Here is a 10,131-nt window from a genome sequence, read left to right on the forward strand (position 1 = left end):
CCTTCTTTCACAGCTTTTTTTTCACATGGCCTTATTTATATTCTTTCAGATATAAATGCTAGTTAGGTTAAGAAGTGATTATAAAAACAAGCCCACACACTGGATTAATGATATGATCATATTTTTATTTGTGCAGAAAGAAGGAAGAGTTTACATATTGATTCACAAGAAAAAAACAAAATAGGGTTACAAAAGAGACCCGAGGCATGAACAAAGACAATTTCATTTGGAAAGGATGGGCTTAGTTTGAACCCTGAGTTATCAAATCATGGCAGTACAGCACTTCAGGTGGATCAGTCTTCATACAGTATAATGATCAGTATTCCGTGTAGGTAAAACACGTTGTATATTTTACAGTGTCAATTGTATTCAAGTGTTTTTCCCACAAGCATCCAAATAAGTTATGGAGATAAATAGCAATAAATAGGCACATGAGGTGATATGTATCCTTAACATAAAGATAATTAATAATAAATAATAATAAATAAAATAAATAACAGGTAAAAAAAAACAACACATTTGCTAACATACATCATATTTCATGTTCAGCATCAATATTATCAACAACAAACAGGTTGATATCCACAAAAAAAGTACAGCTGTCATACATCTGAGTATCAATCATGCAGCATATTAAGAGGTAGTGTTTGATTTATCTTTGGGTGATACCTCAATAACTCCTAACTGATTTGATAGATGTATTTGCTTATTGATAATACAGTGCAGTAACTCATTACTAACTAAATATATGATGCATCTTCACCTAGAGATGAGAAAAATTAAGTTTTGATCATTCATTTCCTGAATACCTGTTTCTGCAGATTTGCTTATACTGATATTTTACTCAATACCCTATTCCTTTCAGGTGAAGCCATGTCTTTGACTATATTGTTTGTCTCGCTTGTGAAGCACTTTGCAGTATAAAAAGTATTATATCAACGAAATCATTAGGCAACCAGAAGACCTGAAGGACCTGCAGATTTTGTTCTTGGCTAGGCTTTTTTTTTTTTTGTCTTTTTCTTTTTCTTTTGTCTTTCAACAGGACTCTGTTTCAGTCCCATTCTACATATGATACTTACAGTAAATAGTTGATAGTGAAATATGTCAATCTTGGTGTGAAAGTTCATTGTTGACCTTGGAAACAGCAATTTGACACATTTCCTCCTCTGTTTAAGCTAGAGGGGAAAAGTTCAGGAAAAAAAGATAGTAAATGGCCCTTGAGTTAATATTTCTTGTCAAACTAGATTCTAAACCATTTGAACAATTGACCAATGCTGTCATTTTTCTGGTGAGGAGGACTGTCCCAGGAAATCATTTATATGGCAATTTCAAAACTACATTTATTTTTTATTTTTTGACTTTTCTTCAAAGTCTGGTCCTTCTATTTTTCTTACTTTACTTCCTATGCCAAAAGTATCTTTTTCCATGAATGCTAAATATTTTTCCAGAATTTTCCAGTCTTATCCCAAATCGTGCATACTAAATATCCAAAATGCTGCTGCTTGAAATACTCAACTGTTACTAAAATTCAGTCAAATATGTTTGGAAGTAATTATGGCTGCCAAGATTCACTCATTGACACAGTGAGCCCTGGATGAGTATCAGTTATTGAGAATGGCGATGAGGAGGTCCACTGAAGAAACAGAGTCCACTGTTGATAGCTGAGGTTACTGGACGTTGAGCCTCTCTTTCAGACTTTTCAGTTGCTCATGAAAGGTTATTGGTGAAATGACTTTGTCTTTGTCACATTCCAAAAAGAACGAAGTGAAGTGTGCCTAAAAGGAAAAACATGTGGACATTAATGTTGTAACTCTACAGAGCTTCTTAGCCTCTTTTAGTCAATTGTTCTGTTCACATAAGGCAGCTGTAAGTTCATTACTCTATTGCATTTCTTTATTATATCATATTGCAACATATGTTTCTAATGTAGCTACTCAACAGTGAGAATAGTACTTTTCTCATATGGTATCAGTGTAGCAATTGTTTCAAGTTTACAGTATAGCACACTGTCCCTCTGACTTTTAATTTCAGCTCATTACACCAATTCAGTTGCTAAATGGGTAAATGGATGTACCATTCACCACCTGAGTGAAAACACAGCGCAATGGCATTATCAGCCAATTGCTACAGTTTTGCCAATAATCTGAACATATAATGATATTTTGATACGTCTAAAACTGCCTTTCAACAATTAATAACTAAAGGTTTGTTTAATCTTTGATATACTTGAGCTGACAAAAAACAGATGGGAGCCGCAGTTCAATGCTACCAACCAGTGTTGGGCAAATTACTTGAAAATTCTTATCAATTACTGATTACACATTACTCGTTGTAAAAGTAATAACGTTACTTTACTCATCACTCATTACTTTGCTTTTGTTACTCAGCCGTCAGCTCCGACAAAGTTGCCTTTAAATAACTGGTTTAAAAAGCATGCAGGAAACAGTTTGGAAGGATTTACTGACAGCAGCCTAGCCTAGCCTCAGTGACCGCACACAGCACTCCAGAAGTCCTGCCCTCAGCTGCACGATTCACACACCCTCCAACTCAAAACTAAACCAGCGTCAGGTGATTCCTGAGTGTGTAGCTGTAGCTAATGTTAGCAAGCCGACTAAGAACACACAACATGTGAATAAGACAGAAACTGATCACAGAGATCACAATGATATCAACCCTCCAGTAAAACAACAAGCACGCAAGTGTTACTGGGATAGTAATTACTGAATTTCAAATTGTAATCCCTTAAACTACTTGTTACTGAAAAAAATAAATCTATTACTGTAACACGTCACTAAGTGATGCGTTACTGCCCGACACTGATGACAATATAGTTGTAATATCTGTGTTATCAGCAACCATGATTACTTACCCTACAGGTTCTATTCATTGCCTCCAGTTTCTTGACCAGAACTCTGGTGAATGTCAGATTCAGATGGGAGTCCAGGGAATTCAGGCCTTGGATGAAATACTCAGGATGGGAACACTCCTTTCCAGAAGACACAACATAGCATTGTTGGCACACACTCATACTCATGATAGATTGGTTGTTGTGTAGCTTTGTTTCATATGTGTAAATAAGCTTGTTTACAGTGTTATAATAATCATTGCCAGTGTCATCTCTGTGCAGTATTCAGTACTTGATTGTCCAATCCTGACATCCAGGATGTTAAAGGGCTGTGGCTATCATTAGGGAAACCAGGTCATGATTTAGTACATTAAAATGTCACTATTTTGGGGTCAAAAACTGTATGTTGTAAAAAGGGTAATCTTATTTTAGTTTTACAAAATATTTACACCCAGTAACTGCGAGGTGTAACAGTTGTGTAGCTGACTGAAATAATCTACGTGATAAAGACAATGTTAGCTTGCTAATACATTACATGTTTAGAGTATAAGAGGTAATATAAAATATGGTTGACACATCTGACCTGACACTTGATAAAATGCTGTTTAATAATGATGTAAACTGGGAAAAAATTGAATAACATTAAAAAACAACACAATGCACCTTGAATTACAAAGCAAAATGTTAAATGACCAATAGTGTTGGTTACGTTAGCATAATCGCATAATTCCCTGTCATTGTAAACTACAAGAATAATACCAACCCCGAAACACATATTTTGTCTTGTGTGCATATGTAAATAAAACAAAGTCATACCTACATTTACAAAAGGATTAGTAATACACACACACACACACACACACACAAACACACTCACACAAAAAAACACTTACCTTTGACGCAGTCATGTTCATACACCGGCATCCTCTATGCTAAAGAGATTTTTAAAAAAGAGATGATGTCAAAATGTTATCAAGTTCAGCTCATTCAACCAGCTCTCATGTCTGAAGTATCTCTATTGTTGTAATCAGACCCTTCCACAATTAACAGTGCAACTTTTTGTAACTCTTATTTAGGAAGTAACTTACTAAACTAACTGGTCTTTTTTTACACACTACAAATGAATAAATAAATACATTCACATTAAATTAGATGTATTTTGCCCATGTAGTTGGAGGTTGATGACGACAAATGTGAGAGAAGCATTATTTAACACAAATTTGCACACAAATGTAGGAAAAAATAAGAAATAATAATAAAATAATGCATCTACCAGTCAACAAACCTATGCACAAATAACTGAAATTGGTTCAGATGAGATAACAGCAAAGCAAATAGGAAGTGGTGAAGATGGCGTGGTGTTTGCACGCTGCAGAATAGAGCAACAAAGTCTACAGATTTCAATCTTGAACATTTTTGCTTTTCCACTGTCAGTTATTTTCACACTGACATGGTGAAAATAACATTCTTGCTTGTTAGTTCATATTTCATAACATTCTCTGTATGTAAAAATGAACATTATACTTTTCTTGTGATTTTACAGATAAATTACATTATATTTCTACTTTTGTGATTTCCTCAATGCATTCTTGTAGGCATACATACACGAAACATAAATCAGAAGAGCTATTTGTGCCTTATGTAACACCTACAACATCGTATAAAACACCAAGGCTGTGTTCCACTGCTGGGATCATTTTGTTGTGAAAAAACTGAATTTGTAACACTTCAAGATTCTGACTTCAGATTACGATGGAAAGGAAAAAGCCAAAACTGGTGAAAAAAGTGATAGAGAAAGTGACAGAAATGTGAGTAAAAGTCTGTTAAAGCAACAGAAGACCATAGTACTCACAGCAATGGGAACTGTGCTGCAGTTCTTCCGACAGTGCTGTCAATCCAAACAAGAAACAAAGTTGAATTATCACACTTGTTTAAGCCGCAAGTGAAAAAACAAAACAAAATGCCAAATAGAGTCCGAGCAGAGAGTTTAATCATCTATGTATTACACCCACAGCACCACCAACATTATCAGTGGTCCTTGTTGCTTGTATGATAATGAGAAAGGTGCGTCTAGAAATGGCACTGAAAAGTCTTAAGCAACTAAATATCCGTGACATTATAAAGCCCTCCTCAACCATCGTCACACCCCTAGACATACTCAAACACTGCCTTCTCATTATCAAATAAGCAACAAGAAACATTTGTGCTATGACTATTAACAAATGGAAAAGTGAAAAGAAACCTCAATTATGAAATTAAATTAATTTAGCGTGGACAATTCGTTTTTTTTTTCTCCTCATGCTAGATTACTTAAAGGACCAGTGTGTAAGATTTCATCTAGCAGTGACATTGCAGATTGTAACCAAATGAACATCCCTCCCCTCTCCCTCCCCTTCCAAGCATGTAGAAGAACCTATGGTGGCTGCGAAACTAGCAAAGGGTCCTTTCTAGAGCCAGTGTTTGGTTTGTCCCCTCTGGGCTACGGTAGAAACATGGCGGTGCAACATGGTGACCTCCATGGAAGAAGACCCACTCCCTATGTAGATATAAAGGGCTCATTCTAAGCTAACGAAAACACGATTCTTATTTTCATTGGATTATACACTAACTAAAACATACTTATGAATATTATATTCTATTTCTGCTAAGTCTGTTCCACTAGATGCTACTAAATTCTACACACTGCACTTTTAAAAATTTGTAAGAAATGTACGTCTAATTTCAGAGCATTTGCTGTCCTCTTTGTTCTATTTCTAAATGGTCCATCGTTAACAGCTGATTACTCTGTCAGCCTATATAAAGACACTGAATGTCATAATGAACCTTGCACAATCAAGAAAGAAATAGCTGAAACATTGATGTTTGTCTTTTCCTGTACTGACAAGGCAATTTGAAAAAAAAAAATCCAAAATAAAAAGCAATAGGTCTGAAAAAAAGAAGCGATGGTGAGTTTGTTTACAGGTGCAAAATAAAGTTCCACTACGTGCAATGACTCACAATATCACTTCCTGTCTTGCAACACACACACATGTCAGTGTGTCTGTGACACACTGACATTACTTATATGAAATAAAATATCCAGTCACTATAATGCCACCTTACCTTCACGCCTTGTCCTAAATCGTCCACAATTCTGTTGAACTCATGCAAACGTTGACAACGTATGATTGAAGAGGATGACTGCTGAATGGAGATGAAAAGAGGCAGCAGCAGCAGTACAGACAGCATCCATGTAGAGGTGGAGGTAGAGGACCCAGTCATGGTTTAAGGTTAGGTTTGGATTACTATAAAAGTCGTAGCTCACAATGAGAAGTAAGATTCGAGCAATGTGATTTGTGCAAATCAATTGTCCAGTCTATGTTTTAATTGTAATAATTTTAGTCTAGACTGTTTTTTCTAGTCCCAAGTAGACTGCTGTGAAGCCCAGCCAATGATCTATACCTAAACCTATATTAGCTTTCTAAATCTGGTAGAAAGTCTTGTTGTCTGTGGCTTGAGGCTGAGTCACTGGATGAGCGACAGGTTTGCAGCTTTTAACATACCGGGATGTGACATTTCCAAACTATTGGGGAATCCCTGCACTAATTGTCCATGATTTGACTGTTTGTTCCCACACAGGATGTCTTTAGTCAACCGGACTCTGACATGGTGGTTAGAGTGATACAGCATGTGTGTTCTGATGCTTATTCTAGCTTCATATCAGTGAGATCTTGATCGCTTATGACTGTCTCGGCATTTCCTCACCTCTGAGAAGACCTGGCCGTCACCACACAAAGGAAATTTTCAGATAGTATGCAAACTGAGCTGAAGTCATATCTCATATAATTGAACATCCAACCAGTATATCCATTGCTGGGTGCCCATGTAAGCCTCAAGTGTGACTAAGTGCTGTACATGGGTTTGAAAGGATCATAAGTACCACTAGAACTGGGTACACTATCTGAGACCCTTATGTTAGGTAACATGTGGCAAATCCATCTGAAAATGTGGAATCTTGAAGGCTACTTTTACAGTCAGTACTTTACTAGACTAGACACTTGCAACTAGGAATTGATCACATATAACAAATGCTCTGCTCTTTAAGAGAGCTCTTAAACAATCCAAGCAGCAATGAGGATTCTGCTGAGACTGATCCCCAAACAAACACATACATGAACTTTAGATCTAAGTTAAATCAACAATACCAGAAATATAACACAGGATGAGTAGGTTGGGGTGGTGGAGGGAGCTGAAAGACTGCAAAATTGTGTTAACTCATGGTTCAAATTGGTAGCTGCTGAGCTATTAAACTAATACATAGTGCAATGGCTTAGATTAGAAAAAAATGAACAAACTACATAGGCAGTAACTGCAAATCTTTGAACTGAACTAAACAAAATGATTTGAATCTACAAATTTGTAATTTATACCTCTAGCGTACTGTATCAGCAGAGCAAAGGCCTAGTCACGTAAGAGAGTGACACAGCGGAGTTCATCTGTGGGTCCTCATAAAATGAGCCATGCTCGAAACTCATAGGTGGCCCACCATAGCCCCACCAAGAAAATATTAGATGTTTGGCATATAAACTCCTGTCTGAAAAGACTCCGTCAGAGGAACCAGAAACTAGTGAAAATGACAAAGTGGCGACAATAGCTCCTACAGTGCTGTTCACTCTTGGCAGTGCTATTAGCAGCCAGCAGCCTGAGGAGGGATCCATCGCCCAGCATTGATAATGTTCCCCCCAAAAAACTCCAAAATCAGCAGAGGTCAAATTAATTATTTTGAGCCATATGTCACAGTAGTAACAAACCACATTATCACGTAGATAACACTAATGTGTTGTTTTGGAAGACGATAACAAACGGCATATATTATCATTTACTTTGGAGGATTTGCTGAAATTAAAATGACATAATTACACCCTCTGTCCCATCATAATCACAATGAAAAGTCATGTCTTTGTGAAGGAAACAGAGGAGTCCCTCATCTCATTGTAGGCTTCTGTAGGTAATGCTTCAGCTCATGTGGACTGGTAATGGGACCAAGGCGGACTACGGTTGGGACTCGTGGTTTTCAGGTCCCACATCAGCCTATTTCTCTTTCCATGTGTGAAAATACATAGGCCAGGTCAGGCTAAAAGTGTAGTCTATGTGGGTAGAACTGACGTCCAACTGGAATGTCTTGGTTATTTTTGCTTGATAACACATCATATTACTTAACATGTATGAAGCTATCCTATTCATTTATTCCATTCCATTTTGTGGGAATGATCTATTAATACCACCGTGGGTGACACTGTGGGTTCCACTAATAAATTAAATAAATAAATGTGCTTTCCACTGTAACCTTTGTATGGAAACACATTTTTTCCCCTAAAGTTGTGCTAGTTAATTCAAGAAAGGAGTAATGAGTCTAAAACTTAAAAGGTCACTTTTTTTCTCAAGCAGATAATATTATTGACATAAACAGTGAATCTTACTAATTTCCACTTCAAACCTTATAAACAAAGTTTTCCCCACACAGCATTTATAGGTAACAAGAAAGCATTTTGCTGCGGTCAGTGGAAGGCTCAGAAAACAATAGTGATGCAACAGATCAGTATCTGTGGAGGTTTCTTAGCAACTAAAACCATCCTGCCACATCTAAGAACTGTTGCACTGTCAGTGGACTCAGTGGGGGCGCTGAAAGGCTCCTTTTCATCTCAGGAGTTTGGGACAGACCAGAATACTGGTGAATCAACTGAAACTCACATCTGAGAATGTGTACTGTCCTCATGAGATTGTGACTAAAACAAAAAAATGACTTTTTTGTGGTGTACTCTCTAATTTTCAGGTTTTCTAGTAAATCCCCTATATACCTCTATGACATATTGCATCCTTCATAAGAAACTGAACATGAAAACCCTAATAAAGACAGAAAACACTGCATTATATTGCACAGGTGTTGCTGTTATTCTATACAGACCTACACATATAGGTGTCATACTATTCAAACTGTGTCATTATGCTGTTTGTGGAGTCATGATGATTGCCATAAAATCTTAAAACACCATTTAGTATAAAATATGCAGATATTTTGTGTAAGAGAAAGCACATGTGTACATCCTAGCCAGTTGTGGATAACAAGATTTGTAAGAATCACCCATTTTTCTGACCCAGTATGCACTCTACCTCATTCGCATTAAAATGTGTAATCTTGTGTGCATCTAAATCTACTAGATGAAATATATGTAAATTGAGAAGGCAAATATCAACATACATGAAAGTGAGGCTGGGCAATAATGTTCATTTTTATCAACTTGTAGAATTTTAGAGGTGAGATCAAATTTGTCTGATGTACTTCATAACAGTGGAACATCTTGACTATCAGTTTTATTATTTTATTTTTTGTGATTTTGAATATATATTCATGCTATACATATATACATTCATATCAGAAAAATATTCAAATTATTATTGTGATATTGGATTCAACCATACAGTATCACTCATTTCTGTAACTTTCCAAAACAATCCAACATTCATGCCCACTTCCCACCCTGGCGGAGGTGGGAAAGGAGTCAGGGTTTTAACTTCTCTCTCTTGCTTTTTTTATTCATTCTTGACACAACTATTTCTGTCACTTTTCATATAAACAAATGAGTGCAACACCATCAATGTCTTCCAGGAGAGACTGTCTGAAAATGTGCGCCGGTATCTTCGTATTTAAACAATATCTCCCCCTCTCTATGGCAGCCAACTTTTCACTCTGCCTTCAAGTGTAGCCATTCTGAACATCTAGAAACATTTTTGATTTCCAATGTGGTCGTAGGAACTATCTCTGATCAAGCATGAACCCACCCTTACTCTGTATCACAATGAAACCAAGTTTTGCGGTATTGGACTACCTCATGGTAAAAGTAAAGCAAATTTCTCTTTGCACTTGTGTTTATGATTATTGCCAAAACACCGCTATACAAAAATGTTGGTCCGAAGGAACAATATGGTGCTGGTCCAGCCTCTGCACAGAATGAACATACTCACTAAATGTTATGGCAGTATGACAATCAGACTTTGAAATTTCTTGCATTGAAGTGGAAATTTTGGCCCTGTTTCACTAAAAACATCAGGATTCATTCTCTTGGGGTTATGGAGATTTTCAGCCAATTTTATAGAAATTAGTTTTCAAGACACCATGTTGTGGACCAAAGTGTTGGTTAAGTTAATATTTGTCATGATGGCAGTGCTTAAAAAAGGTCAAGGGGTCACCAAAATTATTCATCATGATCCTGTGGGTCATGAATATTAAACCTAATTTCAGAGGAAGT

General features: G+C 36.6%; 1 long non-coding RNA gene across 1 annotated transcript; it reads right to left on the reverse strand.

The window, feature by feature from the left end:
* Positions 1-138: 138 nt before the first annotated feature.
* Positions 139-5,081, reverse strand: LOC122990494. The gene is made up of 4 exons (XR_006405382.1): positions 4,698-5,081; positions 3,739-3,777; positions 2,870-2,986; positions 139-1,775 (listed from the first exon to the last, which is right to left on the reverse strand). It is a non-coding gene; the product is annotated as an uncharacterized LOC122990494 (long non-coding RNA).
* Positions 5,082-10,131: the final 5,050 nt, after the last annotated feature.

This window comes from Thunnus albacares, chromosome 10 (assembly GCF_914725855.1).
Source record: "Thunnus albacares chromosome 10, fThuAlb1.1, whole genome shotgun sequence".
NCBI classification, from domain to species: Eukaryota; Metazoa; Chordata; class Actinopteri; order Scombriformes; family Scombridae; genus Thunnus; species Thunnus albacares.